Source organism: Rousettus aegyptiacus, unplaced genomic scaffold (genome assembly GCF_014176215.1).
Source record: "Rousettus aegyptiacus isolate mRouAeg1 unplaced genomic scaffold, mRouAeg1.p scaffold_m13_p_5, whole genome shotgun sequence".
NCBI classification, from domain to species: Eukaryota; Metazoa; Chordata; class Mammalia; order Chiroptera; family Pteropodidae; genus Rousettus; species Rousettus aegyptiacus.
Window position 1 is genome coordinate 63,478,650 of NW_023416308.1, and position 23,420 is coordinate 63,502,069.

General features: G+C 33.3%; 2 pseudogenes; one reads left to right on the forward strand and one right to left on the reverse strand.

Moving 5' to 3' along the window:
- Positions 1–7,828: 7,828 nt before the first annotated feature.
- LOC118603536 lies at positions 7,829–7,947 on the reverse strand (annotated as a pseudogene).
- Positions 7,948–17,302: 9,355 nt separating this feature from the next.
- LOC118603162 lies at positions 17,303–17,420 on the forward strand (annotated as a pseudogene).
- The last annotated feature ends 6,000 nt before the right edge of the window (positions 17,421–23,420 follow it).

Here is a 23,420-nt window from a genome sequence, read left to right on the forward strand (position 1 = left end):
ATGTGGGAACCATGTTGTTATTCAAGCTTTACGGTATTGTAGTAAACATGATGAAAGGTACATGAGGACCATAAGAGATCATTTTTTACTGCCAAATGCAACTTACTGGAGAGACAAACTGTTCATGTGTAAATGATTAGCATCACATGACATTTTAATCAGATATTCGAAACACTTGAGCTGCTGCAATCACAACAGGAGGTGGCTATGAAATTATTACAGTAGTACGGTATGTACTACAATTAATTTTATTCAGTATCTTTACATTTGTTTACATTTCTCTTGACTGCAGATGGCGCCATGCATGGTCTGTGATTATGTGCATAAGTTTTGATAAATTTTAACTTTATGATAGATTCGTATATATTTTATAGTATTAAATAATAAAATAAAACAATATCTACATATACTTTATGCGTTCATGACATGACTAACATTTTCTTATTTTTTTCGGTATTTCTAAGTTATGCAGTATGTCTGAGTTTTTCAAGTTGTCACTCTCCAATTTTCCAATATATTTATTGAAAAAAAAATCCATGTGTATACACATATTTGTATATATTTGCTGCATGAGCTAAAGCAAGAAGAGTCATCACTTATAGGACTAACAATTTGCAGGGCTTGAACTTTCTGTATTCAGAAAGGCATATATGAGTTTACTCAAGAAGAGACTGAATATAAGGATCCGAAAGCCATTAGCCACTTCGTCTCTCATATCTGCTTAGAGTATGATGCTTTTTAATGTTCTTTCTCTGCGACTAAATGAAACTGCTCCTTCATAGTCCTACATGGTGTAACACGGCCATTCTACAGCTCTTAGAGTATAAAAGTGACTTTCTTGTTCTTCATAGAGACATTGATTTTTTCATGTTACATGATTACAGATTCCTTGGAGATGACTGATTCAGTTATGTACTAGTGTTTCATATAGTTGGGCCAAATTTCAGGGTAAGAAGTCTCAAAATTTAAACTGTGGGTGGAGAGGCAGAAAATGATTTTTTAATTTATTGTCTGGGAAACATCACATTTTTTATTCTAAGTTTATAAATGTTGGAAGATCACTCGGGCCATAATTTCAGATTTTTTACAATGGAACTGGAGACTTAACTAGTGAACTGCTATTAGTCTTCCTTTTCATTTGTATTCATGTCTTATTTTTTTAGGTGGCTTATATGATAAAAACAATACAAGAAAAAGAACTAAGCATGTGTGTCTCCATTTTTTCTAGGCACTCTCTTTATTTTTCATCATACTAAGTGTAAACCAGGTCTCCAACTCTGCTTCTATTTCCATGTGATGGGTACTCTTGGGCCACAGCTGAGTTCAGACTACAACTGAGTTTGGACTTCTAAATGCATTTGAATGGTACAATTTCTCACTCTACTAGCAGGTTTTAATGGATGTGAAGCAATAAAGCAGAAATCCCCATTGCTGTTTTCTGTATGTCTGTCAGTTCTGCTGTGTGTATGTTCAGTAGTGAGTGTCAAATGCAATAAAATAACAGATTTATTTTTTGATATTCAATTTTAATTTTATTACTTGTAATAAGAACTTTTAAGATCTCTTAGCAATGTTCAAATATGCAATGCAGTATTAACTATAATCACTGTGCTGTACATTATATCCTGATGATTTATTTTATAACTGGAACTTCGTACTTTTTGGGTCCCTTCACTGACTTGTTAATTTTTGCTTTTCTTACCTTTCCTTTTGGTGCCAAACACAAAAGTCATTGCCAAGATCAATGACGAGGAACGTCTGTGTCCTCTAGGAGCTTTTTGTTTTTAAGTATTACACTAAAGTCTTTAATCCATTTTGAGCTGACATTTGTGTATGGCATAAATTGTGTATAGCTATCCAGTTTCACTCTTTTGCACATGGCTGTCCAGTTTTTTCAAGACCATTTGTTGAAGAGACTTTTCTTTCCCTGTTGTACAGTCTTGGCTCCTCTGTCATAAATTAATTGACTGTATATGCCTGGGATTATTTTTGGGCTCTCTATTCTGTTCCATCGATTTATGTATCTGTTTCTATGCCAATACTATGCTGTTTTGATTGCTATAGCTTTGTAATATAGTTTGAAATCAGGACGTGTGATGCTTCCAATTTTGTTCTTCTTTCTTATGATTGCTTTGGCTATTTGGAGTCTCTTGTTCCATATAAATTTTAGAATTATTTGTTTTAGTTATGTGAAAAATGCCATTGGAATTTTGATAGGGATTTTATTGAATCTATAAATAATTTTGGGTAGTATGGACATTATAATCTTCTAATTCATGAGCAGCAAATATGTTTCCATTTATATCTTTTTCAGTTGCTTTCATCAATGCCCTATAGTTTTCAGTATACAGGTCTTTTATCTGCTGGGATAAATTTATTATTTTTGATGAACATGTGAATGGCATCATTTTCTTGATTTTCCTGCTAATTTGTTAGTAGTGTATAGATGCAATAGATTTTCATATGTTGATTTTGTATACAACATTACAATTTTTTTTATTAGTTCTAACAGGTTTTGGTGGAGTCTCTAAGGGTTTGCTATTTATAATATCATATCTCCAAACAGTGACAATTTTACTTCTCCCTTATCAATTTGGATGTCCTTTTTTAAATTTACTTATCTAAAGTTCTGGCTAGGACTTCCAAAAGTATGTTGAATGAAAGTGGCAAGAGTAGATTTTCTTTTCCTGATCTTGGAGGAAAAGCTTTCAGCTTTTCGCCATTAACTACGATGTTAGCTGTGGGGTTGTTATATATGATCTTTACTATGTTGACATATATTTCCTCAATATTCACTTGGTTGAGAGTTTTTACCATAAATGGATGTTGAATTTCGTCACATTTTTTTCTCATTTTATTGAGACGATCATATGGTTTTAAGCTTTCATTTTGTTAATGTGGTCTATTACATTGATTTATAGATATAGAACCATCCTTGCATCCCTAGAATGAATTCCACTTGATCATGATGTTTGATCCTTTTACTCTATTATTAAATTTGATTTGCTAATATTTCGTTGACCAATTTACATATATATTCATCAGGGATATTGGCTTGTGTTTTTCTTTCCTCGTGGTGTCATTGGCTAGTTTTAGTATCTGGGTGATGCTGGCCTTATAAATTAGTTGATAAGGAGTTCTGTCTCTTTTTTTTTAAATTTATTTTAGAATTGTCTGAGAAGGATTGACATTAATTCTTCTTTGACTTTTTGATAGACTTCACTAGTGAACCCATCTGGTCCTGAACTTCTATTTGTTGAAAGATTTTGATTACTGATTCAATTGCCTTGCTAATAATTGACCTGTTTAGATTTACTAATTCTTTATGATTCAGTCTTAGAAGGCTCTATGTTTCTAGAAATTTATCCATGTTTTTTCTAGGTATCCAATTTGTTGGTGTAATGTTCGTAGTAGTCTTTAATAATCACTTATATTTTTGTGGATTCACTTGTAATCATTCTTCTTTCATTTTTGACTTATTTGTGCCCTCTTTCCTTTTTTTCTTTGTGAGTCTAGCTAAAGGTTTGTCAATTTTATTTTTTTCAGAGAATAAGCTCTGAGTTTTACTGACATTTACTATTGTTTTAGTCTCGTTAGCAGTTCGATTCTTACTTGACAAGCCCATAGCATTAAGTACTCAGAAACTCCGTCTCCTTGAAACTTATTTCTCACTAATATCAATATGTAGTATTCATCCCCATGAGCCAGAAAGGGGCTAGAGTTCCCATCTTCATACCTGTATTTCAAGGATATGAACAGAGAAATTCGTGATAGTTAACAATTTCCTGAATATGTTACAGAACACTTATATTTTAAGCCATTCATTAGCACATTGTTACCTGGAGACATCTGCTTAGAAAATAAACTATGAAATAGAATGTTTATTCTTAACATTTATTCTTAATATCAGCTAAAATGCAGATATTTTATTACTAGGGACAAAGATAAGAATAAAATTGAGGGACAATGTCCAAGATAGGTCATTAATAAAAGTATTCTATCAGGATGAGTAATTTATCAGTCATCTTATAATTTAATACTTTGTTATCATTAAAATATTCATCCCTTCAATTTTTATAAAACATCTGTGATGTGACAGGTATTGTGCTTGATGCAAGGGATGCAAAGTTATATTATTCACTATTACTATCCTTGAGGATTTTATATTCTAGTGCTAATTATACTGTATAATTAGGGAGCTCAGTCTTTTTAGATTATATAAACTTAATTTTTTAAACAAATTAGAAATTAAATTATTCATATATTGAAACATCTGTTTTCTTTTTTTTCTCTCTTCCTTCGCATTCTTTATCCTTGGTCCAAATTTCAAAAGAAAACCAAATGCCTAGTTTCCATGTTTAAAGAAAGAGAAATATTGATTCCTCTATATCATCTGCCTGGTGAATACACATAAGAATACAGCCAAGAGGCCTCTGGGGATTAAATTCATTATCTTGATGAATTTATTATGCCTCTGATGTGGTTTTTTGTTTTGCTGGCTCAGCACACTGATTTTATCAGCACACCAAGAGGACATTAATATCTCAGAGAGAGACAAATTAAGCAAGCTCTTAAGACACTTATAAATTCAGAATGACAAATGATTAATTCACTATGAGAAATATAACTGTCATAGGAACAACAACATTCACACCCCTCATGATCAGCCCATTTTCTCTTACTAGGCAAACCTACATGAGCTGTCAAGTTATATTCTGAATGTCAACTTATCTTTCTATAAGAAAATAATTATCATAGATACCATATAAACTTCAGGTTTGTATGACCAGGAATTGTATTTGATCTGACACATCAAAGTGGATAATGAGTGTTGCTACTGACAAGTGGCAAATGATCTATGCACAATCTAAAGGGCTGGATAGATTTCTCCTGTTACCTAGTGTATAAATGGAAAAGAGAACAAAAAATAAAAGCATGACGCCTGTTTTAGTCAGTGTTCTTCGATGAAACAGAACTAAAAGGGTGTGTGTGTGTGTGTGTGTAATTTATATGTAAAATATGAGATTAATTGAGTTATGTGACCAAAATGGCAACATAGGAGACTTCTGCCTCCATCCCACACAACGATCAGCAATTAGACCGCTATCCGTGAGCAAAATAGCTCTGGGATAGCTCCAGATTCCATTTAAACATTAGCAACACAGTGTAATGAAAACATGAGAAAAATTGCCCAAGAAAAGAAAACAGCTTTATTTTACCAGTAATCATTCCATCACCCCATGTTGGTTTTACACAATGCCAAAAAGGAACTTCCCAGCTAGAAATAGTTCCCCTTTCCAGGAAAGGAAGAGTGACGTGAGCAATCAGCTTTCCAAGGTTTTTGGAGACCAAATGAAGATCTTACTTTGATTTTGTCTGACCCAGACAGGCAAAGCTTAGCCCTTATTGATGACTAGGAACATGGGGAAAAAATCAAGAGCTACCAAGAGCAGCCACAATTGTGGGAGCTATCATAGTTCACAATAATCTACTCTGCTATAGACCCCTACAGATTTCACAAGCTTTTTGCCCCAAAGGTATGTTTGCATTAACTGACACTCACCCCCTGGGTTCCTCACAACTTCATCAAGCTTCAACTAGTTCCAGTTTGAAGGCCAATGGGGTCAAGAGCAGGAAGAGATATTTCAGTTCAAATTCAAAGGCAGGAAAAAGCCAATGTCCAAGCGCAAAAGCAAGAAAAGTAGGAGAAATTTTCTCTTACTGAAGTGGGTCAGCCTTATGTTCTATTTAGATTGTCAATTTATTTATGAGACCCACCCACATAAAAGAGGGCAATTTGCTTTACTTGGTCTACCAATCTCATCTTAGAATTTGCTCACAGACATTGAATAACATTTGACCAAATATCTAGGCAGTCAAGTTGACACAAAATTCACCATTACAGTTCCTATAAAAAGATACTGTAAGACAATAAAAAAAGTGTAGTCAACCAGACGGTATTGAGTGTCCTACCTTTGCTTACAGCTTATTCTTGAGGGAAGGATTTAAGGTTCTTTACCCTTCTGTTAATAATATCTTATATGAGTCTGGCATATAACTGTTTAAAAGTCATATTTATAAAGATAGTATAAAATGAGTTGGCATCCTAATTAAAATATAAAAATATATGGATCCTTTGAAATAAGGTCATAAAATCATAGTGTGAATAAACTTAAATCTAAAGATAATAAAAGCTACAAGGACAATAGCCAAAAAATTAAAAATAAAAGGTAACTAGGTATCCATCTATTGAAAAATTTGGGGGAAAATAAAATCTTCACAGATAATTAGAGAGCTCAAGTATATGTAGCTATATAACTTTAAAAATTAATATATATTTGAAATAGTAAAAATACTGAAAATAGATTTGAAGTTTTTTCTAGTTAACTGAGTAATATACAATAGTAATAGATCATATAAAATTTTTAGTAATAACAGCAAAACACAGGATTAATCCTGGGTACTTGCTGTTAATATGGCTACAGATCTAATAAAAATATCAAGAATGATAAGATATGTAATGTCAGAATAATTTGATAATAGTATCCATGGTTTCAAAGTTTTTTAAAAAAGATCCTGCAATGGATAGAGAAGTAAAGAAGCTCCAAATTCCTCACTTAAATTAACGTAGTAGAAAAGAGTTGTCTGAATTCATCCAGGCTACTATAACTGAGTACCAGAGATAATGTGGCATGTAAACAACCAATATTTATTTCCCATTGTTCTGGAGGGTGAGAACTCTACTAAGATCAAGTGCTGTAGATTCTATGTCTGGAGAAAACTTGCTTCCTTGATCATAAACAGCCCTCTTCTCATTGTGTCCTCACATGACAGAAGGGATCAGAAGTTCTCTGGGATCTTTTATAAAGACACTAGTCTCGTTTATCCTTATGACCTAATCACCTCGTAAAGGTTCTGTCTCTTATTACTATCTAATTGAGGATTAGGGTTTCAGCATATGAATCTTGGGGGAGGCATAAACGTTTAATCCGTAATGACAGTCAAGAAATATGAAAGGGAGGAGAGAGGAAGTAGATAAGGGTAAAAGAGTAAAATATATGGTGATGGAGATTTAACTCTGGGTGGTGAATGTAATGCAATAAGCAGATGATGTATCATTAAATTGTACACTTGAAGCCCATGTAATTTTATTAACCAGTGTCACCCCAATAAATTTAATTTAAAAAATTTTAAATGATCCAATTATTGATTTTGATAAATTTAGAGTAAAAATCACAATTCTCATCTCACACTGGGATGCCATTGTCCTAAGGGCAATTTCAACGAGATTCACTTGAGGTCTCATATAAAGATGGTCTGCCTTCCTGGGATAACTTGATTCAGTTTCTGTTAAGTGAAGTGTGTCATATTTCTGAACTCCTGGGTGTTTGAAGTCTAGGGTAGAAAAGACAGTTTGCTTTCGATTTTAGAGGTACAAAATTTTTATCAGAGCTCTTCAAACTTAAGCAAACTACTTACCCTCTCTAATCCTTAGTTTTCTCATCATAGATCGTAAAACAGTAATCCAAATTACTTCATGGAATGCATCAAAGAGCAAAGGAGACAATGTTTTTAAAGCATTTGGTGCTAAAATGTTCGAAATGTTAGATTGATGAAGATAATGATGCTGATGTTGAAAGATAAAGCAATATTTCTCCATTAAGACCTTCTTAGTATTCATTCTTTCAGGGATTTTCCAGCTACATTGAAAGGACATTTTTCTTTCTCTCTCTCTCTTTTTTTTTTTTTTAGGCGAGGCAACCTTAACCTTGGTTGGCCTCACAGATTACAAGGACCTTGTCATCTTACAATCCCTTATTATTTTTTATGACTATAGCATCTGGTCTTCCTAGGTGGTCTGCCATCCAAGTACTAACCAGGCCCAACCCTGCTTAGCTTCCAAGATCAGACAGGATCAGGCTTGTTCAGGGTGGCATGGCTGTAGACTGAAAGGATATTTTTTACTCATTTAGATTTTTGTTTAGTATTGGTTGTGGCTACTTTCTTGGCTGTATGAGGCCTGTTTTATATGCTCTGTATTGAATTTCAAAGGGGATAATGGATATTATTTTTTCTTGCTGAACTGTGCCATCATTTTTTTTTTTTTCCCCTTTCTTGAGGTGTCTGCTTGTTTGTGTGTATTCCCTCCTTCCCTTCTTCCTTCCTTCTTTGTTTGTTCGTTTTTTTAACTGTTGGCCAGAGAGATGCTTATTGTTTTGGTTCAGAGCATATTCTTTTTGTTTCTCCTTATACAATTAATAGTTTCTCCTTATGGCAACTCCGTCAACAAGTAGTCATGATAGTTATGTTTTTGTTGGTTGATGTCTTCTTATTTCTTTGTTTCCTTTGTTTATATTTAAATGTAGTGCATTTGTAAACTTGACTTCATAAACTATTATAGGTTGTATGAGCCCCACAAAAAAGCAGAATGGATACAGTGAAATGTTAGGGCACATCATAGAGTACGAAGTAGGTACTGAGACAATATAATCATAATTCGTTCTTAATCCTGTGATTATAGTACTTATATGATAAAGTATTTGCAGACTTCTCTAAGATTTTGTTTTCTAACCGATAAATGAGGGTAACATTTTCCAAGTTACCTTACAGAGTTTATGTGAACATCTAATAATGAAACAAAAAGAAAGCTCTTTGAAAAGAATAAAGCGTTTTTTGCTATGAGTTTGGGGAATCATTAATTATTGATGTTATTAAGCCTAATTAGAAACTAACCTTAAATAATTTAAGTCTATAGATTATGTTCCTCGAAATGCTCTAATGTTCTTTCAACAACTAATATAATTTGTTTTTATAACTGAAGCAAGATTTTTTCCATAGTATTATTTAAAATCCTGCTATGAATAACATTTTGTTTGAATGAAAACTGGTCTCTGAAATAAAGATTCAATATGAGTCATCTCTGCATGAGCATAGGTATTTCTTTAGATGCTCATTTGAAAATCATATATAACATTTGAACTTGTCCACAGTTTGTACTCTCTAATTAATGGTTTTTAAATGAAAATCTAATTATCTTATTAATACATGAACCTATAAAGATATGTAGTGTACTTTTAGGCATGATTTTACAAATCCTATTAAAATTGCAATTCCTTGAGGTTTCCAAAAGTGATAGTCTGTTTATATTGTGTCCAATGATATATGATTAGACTTTATTTTAAAATGTAATTAAATACATTTTTTTATAGAATATCTCTTCCAAAGCCAAGGGATAGAGTTTTTTATATATGTACATATGCGAATAATGTATCTTGATATATGTATTAATATGTATGTCAATAATAGATTATGTAGCACTTATGAGGTTCAATAACCATTCTAAGTGTTTCATTTGCTTTAAATTACTTGATCTTTAAAGAAACCTATAAGTTAAATACTATGATAAATGCATTTGGAGATGAGTAAATGAGAAGTGAGGCCTCATGTAGCAGGAACTCTGATTTCTGATGTGAGCTCTTTGTCTGTCTGTGCACTTGTATGTATGAGCATCATGTTGAAGTTGGATCTAGTAATGTTTAAAGAATTTAAGGACTAAAATCAATGGTTGCCATCATTTCTGGGCAAATGCCAAAGGGAGCGGCAAGCAAAAAAGTAGAGGCAAGACTGTCCTACCGTACTTTTACCTCACAGTCACACTCTGGGGCCAAAACCTGACAGGTCATTATCTGAAAAAAGAAGTACCTGCTGCAGCATCTCAGCTCTAACATCAGAGAAGAGAATATAGATGGGTAACTTTGGAACTAAGACACACAAGCTAAGTAACTTGCACATTAACTTTATTAGCTTATTATCTATGATAATATTAAATAATATGTAACATACAAGATAGAATAAAAATTATAACAAAAATGCTTGTTTAATACAAAAGAAGACATGAAAGGAAGAGAAAATAGGGAGATAAAGGGAGTAAAATGCAAAAAAGTGGAAAGAAGACAGGTAGTAAGAAGAGGGATTAAACCTAATATATTAATTATACTTAATATTATTTAGTTGGACTATATACATTTAACAGTGTAAGATGATATAGCTGAGTTACAAAGAGACCTAAACTATAGCATATGAGACATACTTTAAATATAAGGACAGATAAAGATTGAAAGCAAAAATGAAAAAGAAGAATACCACACTACTTTAACCAAAAGAAAACCTTTAGAGTAATATTAATGTGCACAAAAGGATATTTTAAGCTAATAAACATTACTAGAAATGAAGGGGAATGTATCCTATGAGTGCAGCATCAGTGCACGGGGCAGATAAAAAAACTTCTAGAATACATAGCTTTTTAACATATAAAACAAAACAACAAAAAAGGATAATTAGCAAAATTCACTGATGGGTTTTAACATATCTATTTTAATTATGAGTAGTTCAAAGAGACAAAAAAATCAAAGACATTTAAGAGATTTAAAGATAATTAACAAATTTAATTTGCTTCTAGAAAGCTCTGCAGTATACTTGCAAGATAAATACTATTTTTAAATTGTCTTGAAGATATTATCAAATCGATCATGTCATAAAACAAGCCTCAACAATTTATAAATGATTAAATCATACAGATTGTTTACTGAATAAAGTGAAAATAGAATTCAGTCGTAAAAGAAAAGAAAAATCCTTAAATATTTGTAAATTGGGCAATATACATCTAGATATTACATAAGTCAATGAACAACTCTAATGGAAATTAAAATATATTTTAATCTGAATAACAAAAATAAAACCAAAAAATTTGTGGATTTCAAGTAAATTCACGTAGAAATAGAAATTTGTAGCAATATAAAAGAAATAAAGATTGAAAATCTTTGATCTCAAGAAGCTGGAAAAGGATAACATGAAACATAAACTTTATTAGAAAAGGGAATAAATTTAAAAAAAAGGTAATACAGAAAACAAACATGAGAGATAATACCAAGAAATACAAAAATTATTTGTTTGAAAAGACCAATTAAATTTGTAGCCTCTAGCCAGCTTGTTAACAGTTAACAAAAGAAGACAAAAACAAGAAGAAAAATGGTGACTTCACTAGAGATAGCACAGCTATTGAAAAAATAACAGGAGAGTATTCTAAATAACTCATATAAGAAATATTTAAATTTGAAATATTTAAATTTGAAAGTAATGATTGACTAGAAAAACAGTAAAAAATACTATAAGAATTTGAAAACTAAATACCCATCATAGCATTTGAATAAGTAATTAAATACTTACCACAAAATGTATCTCCTAACTTGCATGGCTTCATCAGTAAATTCTTCCAAACTTCAAAAGGAATAACATCAGTCTTACAAAATTATTCTAGAGGATAGAAAAAAAGAATACTTCAAAACTCATTTCATGAGGCTCTTATAGATACCAAACACTTATAAAGACATTACAAGGAAGGAAAATTATCATCTCATGAAAAATTAAATAAATAAATTCTAATCGAAGTATCAGAAAAGCAAATTTAAGAAGTGTATTAAAAAGTATGATACATCCCAGTCATGTTAAGCGTATTCCTGAAATATAAGGGTGTTTTGATTTTCATAAACCAATCTCTATAGAGAACAGAATTCTGGAAGTTTGCACAAGGAATCTTGTCTCTCCACCTAGCCAGCCAGATTGGCAGAACCTGTCTGATATAACTGTTTTTAGAACTCTGGAGTGTGTTGCAGACTTAAAACTTCCAGGTGGAAGACTTAGAGGTTGACTGTGGTTGCTTTCCATCAATTTCAGCTCTTAGTATAGTTGCAGGCATCCATTCCCCACTCCCAACCACATGGTGGGTGTATGTTCCTGTAGCAGCTTACGGGAGCATGGTAAGTCAAAAGGACTGTCCTCCAAACGTTAGAGATCTGTTCTCTGATTTCTGATTGCTGCTTCTGATCAGTCATTTTGTTGTTGTTGTTGTTTTGTTGTTGTTTTTGTTTTGTGGACACAAGTTCTCATTCCTTTGAGATAGTCTACCAGTGATTATAATTGCTAAATAATATGCTAAGTGTATCTTTAACTTTATAGGAAATTGCCAAATTCTATTCCAGATTATTATAGTACCCCCAACAATGTGTAAAGTTTTCAATTGTACTACATCCTTACCAATATTTGGAATTATTGTATTTTTATTTTAATATTAAGTAATACTTAATTGCAGATTTAATTTGTATTTTCTCTATAAAAATGTTGAGTACATTTTCATATGCTTATTCAAAATATGTTTTCATCAACAGAACAAGTAATAAGTGTTAGGAGAGGTTGTGGGCAAAAAGAAACACTCATATACTGCTGGCGGGAATGTAAATTGGTACAGCCACTATGGAAAACAGTATAGAGTTTCCTAAAAAAACTGAGAATTGAATTACCATATAATCTAGCAATATTATTCTTGGTATTACCAAAAAACCTGAAAACTTTAATCAGCAAAGATATATTTACCCTGATGTTCATAGCAGCATTATTCACAGTGGCCAGGACATGGAAGCAACCAAAGTCCTATGATAGGTGATTGGCTAAAGAAGCTATGTTTACATATATACAATGGAGATTCATATATATAATGGAATATTACTCAGCCATGAGATGAGATGAAATACTGTCATTTGCTACATGGATTGATTTTGAGATAATCATGCTAAGTGAAATAAGCCAGACAGAAAAAGTTGAAAACCATATGATTTTACTCATATGTGGGCTATAAAACTGAAAGCGGCAAACATGACAAACAAACAAACTCATGGACATGGACTGTAGATTAGTAGTTACTAGAGGGAAGGGGGTGATGGGAGGAAATCTAACTTTGGTGAATACTCTGTGCCATATATATGACATACTGTTGGATTGTATGCTTGAAACTTATTTGATTTTGTTGTCACCCCAATAATTCTTAAAGTTACAAAAATATATCATTAAAAAATATGAACTGTATTGTTTAAAAATAAGCTTATTTGATTTTCTAAAACTAGTTTATAAATGCCTAAATTCTAGTGTAGTAGATATGATAAAATGGCTGAAAGTGGTCTATTATGTCCTCACGATTTTAAGATAGAAACTATGTTTTCATGTTTCAGAAACTATGTTTCTATCTGCTAAGTAGTAGGTGCATTTTTCTGAAAATGTAAATCAATTTTTCCATATGTATAAGAGAAAGTACTGATACAACTTTTAACGGTATTGAAAACATAATTTATACTTCAGAAATGTTGTACCCTTAGTCAATCATTTTAGAGGTTAGCAACTGAAAAATCTAGAGTTTATAAAACTTCTGGCCATAAGTACAACTTTATTTTGAAAAATAAGTAATAAAAAAATATCATTTCTATATCCAGAACTATATTTCTTCCACTCTGTCAGGCAAGTAATCTTCCAGTTGCTGAATCAACAGACAATTTCTTTTAGTAAGTTATATGTAGTTCATTAATTTCCACTGTCCTTAAACCTAATTCAGATATTTATACAAATTCTATATGTAATATTTAGTTATATGGTGGTATAAATTTTCTATAATATGTCTCTGAGCTTGCTTTGGTATATCAGCATAAAAATATTTTGTTGTATCTTTTCTTCATCATCCTTATGTGAAGTATATTTTCCTCAAGGGATTGCAGGATTTTATATCCAAATCATTTTCCTCTTCCCTCAAAATACACAGAATAACATTTCCTGTAGCCATCAGGAGGCCCAAACTTCCCTGTTTTGTCCTGGAGGATGAAACCAGTTTTCATGAATTAACTGCGAGTCGAAATTGAGAGAGCACCATGGGTAATGATCAGAAAAGATATCACAAGCAAGGAAAATGTACATTGTCAAGATTTGAAACACTTTCACCTCATGGGCATTAACTTGCAAAGTCAGCTTGAACCTCTGGGAATTTGAGATGAAGTTGTCTATGTCTGCTTTTCTTGAGAAAATTGGTTTCTCATTTCCAAGAAAATGGGTCCCAAACAGTTTATAAAATAGGCTAATGCACTTTGGGGATTCAATATTGCTTTAACAGAGCAAAATTTTGGGACTTGAATATAGCCATTAATCAAACCCCAAATAGAAGTATATACCCCTATCTCTAATACTATATACAAAAATGTTAGGACAGGTTTCTTCGTCTACATTCTTCTTTCCATTCTCCTGTGAGGTCTTAACCTACAATGAACGAAATTTGAAATATAGTCTCTTTTAATTGTATTCTTTTCCCCCAAGAATAATTTTAAAAATGAAAAAATTAAAAAAGTGAAAATGCAATATCGAGGACAATTTTTTCTTCAAGGCTTTAATTCTTTGCTCATCTTACCTTCTCAATCAGGGCTACTCTGATCTACCCAAATTTATGTTGTGCTCCACAAAGCTGTTTCCTTTATTCACTCTGTTTTCTTTCCCTCAGATCACTGATCACCTCTGATCTACTAAACCTTTTTATTATATTTACTATTTTGCCTTAGAATGTAAGCATCACAAGAAAGAATTTTTGTCCTTTGATTATTGAGAATGTTCTCTATATATCATTTTTATTTCTGTACTTTTTATAAACAAAGGCACTACAACTTTTTCATCTGGATTATTTTTTCAAGGATCTTTGTATAGCAAGCATCTTTGCAAGAAATCATAGATACTATCTTGGTTCAAAAGAGAGGACAGGTCTTTTTGATTCCCAGTATAATCAGCATAATTCCCTCTGGGGCAAAAATTGGCCATGTTTACTTGCATCTCATTATGAAAGACTGGTGTTTATTAAGCTTGGGTTTCCTCGGGAGTGATGTAAACCCACTGTGTGCGCAGAATCCTCTGAAACCATGCCCTTTCGCTCTGTATGGCTGAAGGGGCAAGGACAACTGGTGCTAACACATAGTTCATACTTCCTGCTATGCTATGAGTAATAATTCCCTTTGTCTTTGATTCAGGAAGCTTATTTTATTGCCAACATCTATGAAACCATGACAGGCTAACTCGTTAGCTTGCATGTAGGGGAAAGTTTCATACCTTTCACAGTCGTTAATGCTGGTGTAAGTCAAATGCCTGCAGCTCTTTGAACTAAATATGTTAATAATATGTGAATGAATAAATAAGAAAGGAACTAGAGCACCTATGTGAATATATCATAGTATTTGTGAAGTGCTAGACCTTTAAAATCATAATTTGTTAGACTAAAAAGGAATTTACATCTAAACATGATTGTAGAACACAATGATTAAGAGATTGGTTCTATCAGCAAACATGAATTGCAGTTTCAATATCACCTATTATTCTCTGTGTGACCTTGAACAAACATTTTTCAATCTTAATTCCTGATTTGTAAATTAGAAAAAATAGTATATTATCTGTAATATTGCTGTTAGATAAAATAATACAATAATTATCCTACCGGTTTATCAATTATTATTTTGCCCAGGCCCCATTCTGAGTCTTCCTTAGTCTGTTAATAATGATATGTTTCAGAGTCCATCAATAACGTGTAAAAAGTCTACCCTCTTTATCTTCAGGTGCCAGTGAATTCTCTTTAACACACTTCATATTCACAGAACTTCTTGAATCTATAGCTTAATATTGTTCCCTTTCTGAAAATTTCTCAGCCATTACCTTTTCAAATATTACTTCTGCTTCATTCTTTTCTCTTCCCTTATGAGCCTGATAATTTATGTTTCAGTGATGAGCACTGCATTTTTTAAATGTGAGGGAAAAATCCTGGAGGCTAAGTATACTAAGTATGTTATCGTAATTCAGAATAAATTTACATTTGCTTCTGGCAGATGGCTAGAGACACTAGCCATTTGGATCACATGAATGTAATCAGGGAATAAAATAATGCAAAGCTTTGTTTCAGTCCTTGAGGGTAGTTCTCTTTGTGTGTCTTCCTTAATCTTATAATATGTCCTTTTGGAGTCCCTGCCCAGAGTGCTTGGGATTTCTTCCATGATATTTCTCTGTAAATATCCTTCAACTTTAATTTTTGTCCTTTTAGACATACAGAACAGTTAACATTTCTCCCCTTCTCGGGTTTCCAGATGATTTTTTTGCAGTGCAGATACCTTAGGGATAATGTAGTGTCAAATAATGCTATGCAACATTTCTACTTGTTCTCTTGTACCTCAGCCCTATAATTTTTCACTTCCTTGTTAGTGTTACAGTGTCTTCATATGTGTGTCACACGCACACACACATATATGTTTTCTTAGCTTTTATAGATGTTTTCAGTAGATGAGTTGCCATTGCTGGAAGCCCACTTGCTCTCTACATTTTTTTTATTAGAACCTACTCTTCTATATTGTGCAAGTAGATTAGTCACTAAAATAGAGAATATTTCTTAAAATAAAATATAAATTGCATTATATATTTATAAACAGCTGACCATAATACCTGGAATTGTATTCATAATGTATTCCATTACATGAAAGGAATAAAAGTATAAATAATACAAACTGAAAAATTTCTAGAATAATTATATTTTTTAGATTAACATCTGCAACTAATCTTCAGAATACAAACTCTTAGAAATAAAAAAAAAAAAAATGGTTGTCAATTAAGGAGGAAAGGAAAGAAGGATCAAATTCCAGGGCTTTTAGAATGGATGAAATGGTACCCTGAAGTCAGTCCTAAAACTTCAGGTAACCCTAAATTATCTAGATGAAACAAATATGAAATAGTCTTACAACAGCTTGCTTGCTTGCTTGCTTATTTATCGATTGATTGAATGATTTTATTTTTAGCAGATCATAAAGGATGGAGTAAGGCATGAGAGTAGGAGGAGGAGGAGGAAGAGAGAATCTGAGTCATGAAATGTGGAAACAGTGATGGGTGGATAATTGGGAGGCCTGCCAAACGATATGGTGAGGAACACAGGTGTGTTCTGCTTAGGGCCGGCAGCTCTGCTCATACCTGCTCATAGTATACTCAGAGAGGATAATGACCTTCCTTCCACTAAATTTGCCTGTGAATACAAACTAATAGAACAGTATAATAGTAAACCTCCATTTCATCTATAGCTTTAGTGTCACACCAGAGCACTTGTTTCAGAATATATTTATATTTCTGTTCTAATAGAGTTAGAAGTAACTTAAGAGTTCTTAAATCATAATTTGCTTTTCAGGCCACTGACCATGAATTTCTGTCCTAATTATGAGGAAAACCAAAAATTAAGCTCAGCTCAATGCCTAAATTATTTAACAACCAAAGGAGATAGCTTTTCTTACTGTAAATGATGTCAAAATTGTTGCTTAAATCTGGTCAGACTTTAAAAGAATTAGTGAAGAAGAGGTTTCTTTTTTCTTTTCCAGTGAAATAAGGGGATAATTTTATTTTAATTTTTCAGTCATGTTTTCTTATCTATGGCCATGCCACCCTGAATGTGCCAATCTCTTCTGATCTCAGAAGCTAAGCAGGGTCGGGCTTGGTTAGTACTTGGATGGGAGACAAGCTAGGAAGGCCAGGTGCTATAGGCATTAAAAATAAACGAAAAACTGTTTTTCTTGACTAAAACTTTCTTTTATGAACTTGACCAGATTTAGATAAAATGTGTCTTTTGTGTTATATTAGCTTATGTACCTGAAAGGTAATTCCCTTTCCTTCAACTGTTGAGTACCTTAAATGTATTACTTTTCCTACAGATTAATTGACATATAACATTGTATAAGTTTAAGGTATACCATGTGTTGATTTGAAACATATATATTGCAAAGCGATTACCACAGTAGGATTAGTCAATACCTCCATCTTCTGATTGCAAAGTAATTACCACAGTAGGATTAGTTATTACCTCCATCTTCTGACATAATTTCTTTTTGTGGGGGGAACATTTAAGATCTACTCCTTTAGCCCCTTCTAAGTATATAATGCAATATTGTTAACCATAGTTACTATGTCTTTCATTAGGCTCAGAACTTTTTCATTTTATAACAAGATGTCTGTACCCTTTAACCAACATCTCCTCATTTCCCCTCACATCCCAGTCTTCATTTCTATGGGTTCAACTTTCTTAGATTTCACATGTAAAGGAGATCATGGAGTATTTTTTTTTTTTTTTGGTCTGACTTATTTCACTTAGTATAATACCCTCAAGGTCCATTCATGTTGTCACAAGTGACAGAATTTCCTTTGCTTCTCATGGCTAAATATTATCCCATTGTATACATATATATTTTCTTTATCCATTTATTTGTAGGTGAACCCTTAAGATATTTTTATATCTTGGCTATTGCGAATAATACTGCAGTAAACATGGAAGTGCAGATATCTCTTCAAGATTCTAATTTAACTTCCTTTAGTTATATAGTCAGAAGTGGAATTACTGGATCATATGATAATTCTATTTCTAACTTTTTGAGGAGACTCCATACTGTTTTCCATAGTGGCTATACTAATTTACATTCCACCAACAGTGCAGAAATATTCCCTATGCTCCACATCCTCACTAAAAATTCTCCCTCATCTTTATAATAGCCATTCTAACAGGTGTGAGGTAATACCACATGGAGATTGGGAAATGCATTTTCTTAATGATGAGTAGTGCTGACCATCTTTTCATGTACCTGTTGGATCTTGTATGTTGTCTTTGGAAAAAATATCTGTTGAGATTCCTGGCCCATTATTTAATCAGGTTGGGGTTTTTGTTTCCTTTTGCCATTGTATTTTATAAATTTCTTACATATTTTAGATATTATCCCCTTCTCAGATATATGGTTTGCAGATATTTTATTTTGTAAATTGCATTTTCTTTTTGTTGATGGTTTCCTTTGCTGTGCAGAAGCTTTATAATGTAGTCCCAGTTGTTTATTTCCACTTTTGTTCTTGCTTTTGGTGTCAGATCCAAAATTTCATTGGCAAGTTTGATGTGAAGGAACTTTTTCTCCTATATCTTCTAGGAGTTTTATGGTTTCAAGTCTTATGTTTAAGCCTTTATTTTGAGTTAATTTTTGTGAATGGTGTAAGTTAGGGGTCCAGATTTATTTTTTGCATGTGAATATCCAGTTTTCCCAGTACCATTTATTGAAGATACTATTATTTCCCCATTGAGTATTATTGGCTCCCCTGTCAAATATTACTTGATGATATATACAAGGGTTTATTTCTGGGCTCTAGATTCTGTTCCATTGTGTCTGCATTCATTTTTAATGTCAGTACCATACAATTTTGATTAACTGCAGCTTTGTAATACATTTTGATATCAAGAGTGTGACGCCTCCGGCCTTGTTCTTATTTCTCGGGATTACATTGGCTATTCAGGGTCTTTTGTGGTTCAACATAAAGTTCAGGATTGTATTTTATATTTCTTTGAAAAATGCCTTTGGAATTCTTGTTAATTGGGATTTTACTGAATCTATAGATGGCTTTAGGTAGTATTTAACAATATTATTTTTTTTGGTACATATACACAAGTTATCTTTTATATATATGTTTTTTATCAATGTCATAGTTTTCAGTGTACAAATTTTTCACTTCCATGGTTAAATTTATTCCTAAGTATTTTTATTTTATTTTATTTTATTAGAATTTTATTTAATTAGCTAGATAGAATAGGTTTATTATTATTATTATTATTATTAGTTTCAAGTATATAGTACATTGGTTAGACATTTATATAGTTTATAAAACAATCCCCCTAATTGCTCTCTCTCTCCTCTGGCTCTCCACCTAACCGTTACATTAATGCTAACTGCATTCCCTATGCCATGTTCACCATCCCTGTGACTATCAACTACTAATTTGTACTTCTTTAACACTTTAACACTCCTTTCTCCCAGTCCCCAAACCCCTCCCCTCTGACCCATCACCAGATTGTCCTTTATATTTATAAGTCTGTTTTTGATTAGCTTTTTTTGTTGTTGTTCTTCTGCAGATTCCACATATACGTGAATTCATATGGTATTTATCTTTCTCTGACTTATTTCATTCAGCATAGTAACCTCTGGGTCCATCCATGTGGTTGCAAATGGTAGGATTTCATTGTAATGGATGAATATTCCATTGTATATATGAATCATAACATCTTTACCCAAATGTCTATTGATGGGCATTTAGGTTACTTCCCTATATTGGCTATTGTAAATTGTGCTGCCATGAACATAAGGGTGCACAGATCTTTACAGATTATTGTTTTGGTTTTCTTTGGATAAATACCTAGAACTACAATTGCTTGGTCAAAAGGTATATTCATTTTTAATTCTTTCAGAAACCTCCATACTGTTTTCCATAGTGGCTGTACTAGTTTGCAATGCCACCAACATTGTATGAAAGTTTCTTTCTCTTCACAGCCTCATCAACATTTGTTCTTTGATTTATTGATGATAGCCATTCTCAAAGGTGTGAAGTGATATCTCATTATGGTTTTAATTTGCATTTCTCTGATGACTAGTGACCTTGAGCATCTTTTCATATGTCTATTAGCCCTCTGTATTTCCTCTTTCAAGAAATATCTGTTCAGGTCTTCTGCTCATTTTTTAATTAGATTGGTTGTTTTTTGTTGTTGAGTTGCATGAATTCTTCATATATTTTAGATATTAACCTCTTATCAGATATATCATAAGCAAATATCTTCTCCCATTTAGTAGATTGTCTTTTCAATCTTTTGATGGTTTCCTTTGCTGTACAAAAACTTTTTAGTTTGATGTAGTCCCATTTGTTTATTTTTTTCTTTTGTTTCCTTTGTCTGAGGAAATATATCTGAAAAGAAATTTCTCTTAGCAATATCAGAGTAAACCAAGGTCAACTGCTGCCTTTGATTGCTCAGGGCTACCCGGTAGGAACTATAAAGTGGTCCACAGACAGTTGCCTATGCTGGATTTATAGGTAAGTGGAAGAGACAGTGCTCTAGACAACGGTCCAGTTATGCCCCATTCCTGACCTAGAGCAGTTCAGCAGAAGAACCAGTGCTCCTCAAGGCCTGACACTGCCTTTCAGTTTCCTGTTAGTCTCTGAAACTGGAAGAGCCTCTGGGTGATCTTCGTGTTGGGTGGTGCAGGGACCACAGGAATCTCCTGGATCGGTAGAGTAAATTTCCCCCCGTTATTGCAATGTCAGTTAACATGCCAGTGCTGTCTCTGTGGCTCCCCGTGCAAGTTTCTAATCATAGCAAGGTCAACTGCTGCCCACCCTAAGGCTGCAAACACCCAAGCTGTATTTAAGACTTATTGAAGCTCATGGGTGTGTTTGTGGCCTGCTACCCAATGCTTCTCCTGGATGAACAGGATTTGTGTGGGCTGCACAAACTGAGTGCTGTTGTTTGCTGTTGAATTTTTGAACCAAGAAAAGCACAAGATGGGACTAGGTTGCCTGGAAGCAGGCTTGCCACAAGTGATTTGTGGGTTAGGTAGGGCATTGTCTTACTGAGGCATGGAGCCATCAGGCCTACACAGCACCAGATTTGCTGCCACCTGTGGGACTGTGGGCTCCCACCAAAGTCATATCACTGTGTGACCTACCATCATCTATGATGGGCCCACAAAACCCCTGAGATTCGCTTAAGCAATACTGTTTCTTGTGCTGGCACAGTCCTACAAACACCTGCAATCCCCTCAAGAGATATTACAGCTCATACAGGCAGCAAGGGTCTGCCCAAAACTGTTTACCCTGAAATGTGCTCTCTGTGCTAGCCAAGGTCTGTTGCCTGTGCAGAATGCTCAACCCTAATGGCCCTGTGGGAGGGGTCTGCACATTCCAGCTGATTTGTAGATTGGCCATAGGGGGCCCTGACTAAGGCATGATGTTGGCTGCTCCTCTAAAGCTTGTTCTGGTGCCAGGTAATGCAGACTTTCCCAGTATGAATCTTGTGTGAGCCTTAGACCCATCACTGATGCCCAAGGTGAATGTCCGCAGGTGAGAGAGCCTGTGCGTGGACCCTTTGAAAGGTTGTCTAGGGTTTCGGTCTCCTTTGGTCTCACCCAGGTGACTAGAATTCTCTCCAGTTTTTTTTGGAAGCTCCTCTTCCCTGGGCTGGGACCCTGGGCTGATGAGCTCCCAAAGGAGGCCAGGACTCCAGTCTCCTTCAGGAGAGCCTCTGCAGCCTGCTCTCCCTACTGGTTGTCATCCACCATCCGCAGGTGCAGGTCTAGCCTGATTCACTTTTCCCTTTGCACCAGCTTCGATGTGGTAGCTTCTTCTTCATATTATCAGATGTTTGTGTTATAATCATCTGGACTTCAGGTGATTCTCCATGTTGATTATTTTTTAATTTGTTTGTAATTTAAGTGCAAACTTGGGAGGAGGCTTTTACCTAGTTTACCATCTTCTAGAACATAATTTTTAAATTATTTTTTGATGCCATTGTAGATATTTTTTTCAGACGTTTCATTGTTAGTATATAGAAACACAACTAATTGATGCATATTGATTTTGAATTCTGAAACTTTTTGTTATTTCCAATGGTTTTTTTAGTTGAGTCTTTAGGATTTTCTACATATAAGATCATATCATCTGCAAAGAAATATAATTTTACTTCTTCAGTTTCATTTTGGATGCATTTGTTCCTTGCCTAATAACTCTGTCTAGAATTTCCAGTACTCTTGAATAGAAGTGATGAGAATGGGCACTCTTGTCTTCTCCATGATCTTAGTAGAAAAGCTTTCAGACATTTTACTTTTGAGTGTGATATTAGCTGAAGGCTTTTCATATATGACCTTTATTATAGTGAGGTACATTTTTTTTTTTACCCACATCGTTGAGAGTTTTTATTATGAAATGATGTCATATTTTGTCAAATGCTTTTCCTGCATGTATCGAAATAACCATTTGATTTTTGTCATTCTTTTAATTTTATGTATCGCATTTATTGATTTGCATATATTAAATCATCCTACATTCCAGAAATAAATTTCACCTGATGACAGTGTATGATACTTTTAATACTGTTGTATTTGTTTTGCTAATTTTTTTGAGATTCTTTTCATCTATATTCTTCAGTGATATTGACCTGTAGTTGTCTTTTCTTGTAGTATGCTTATCTGGCTTTTGTGTCAGGGTATAATGGAAAATGAGTTTGGGCGTATGCCCTTCCTTTTAATTTTTTTTGGAAGAGTTTGATAAGAACTAACGTTAATTCTTCATTAAATATTTGGTAGAATTTACTGGTCAACCCATCTGGTCTTGGACTTTTCTTTGCTGAAAGGTTTTGATAACTGATTCAGTCTCTTTACTCATTATTGGTCTGCTTATATTTTCTATTTCTTCATGATTAAGACTTGGTGAGTTGTATATATCTAGCAACTTATCAATTTCTTTGTTATCTAATTTCTTTGGGTATAATTGTTAAAAGTAGTCCCTTATGATCCTGTATTTCTGTGGTATTGAATGTAATATTTCCACTTTCATTTCAGATTGTTTGTTTGACTTTTCTCTTTTTTTCTTAGCCCAGCTAAAGTTTTGCCAATTGTTTATTCTTTCAAAAATTAATTAGCTCTTAGTTTCATTGATTTTTTTTTATTATCTTTTTTGTCTCTTTCATCATTTAT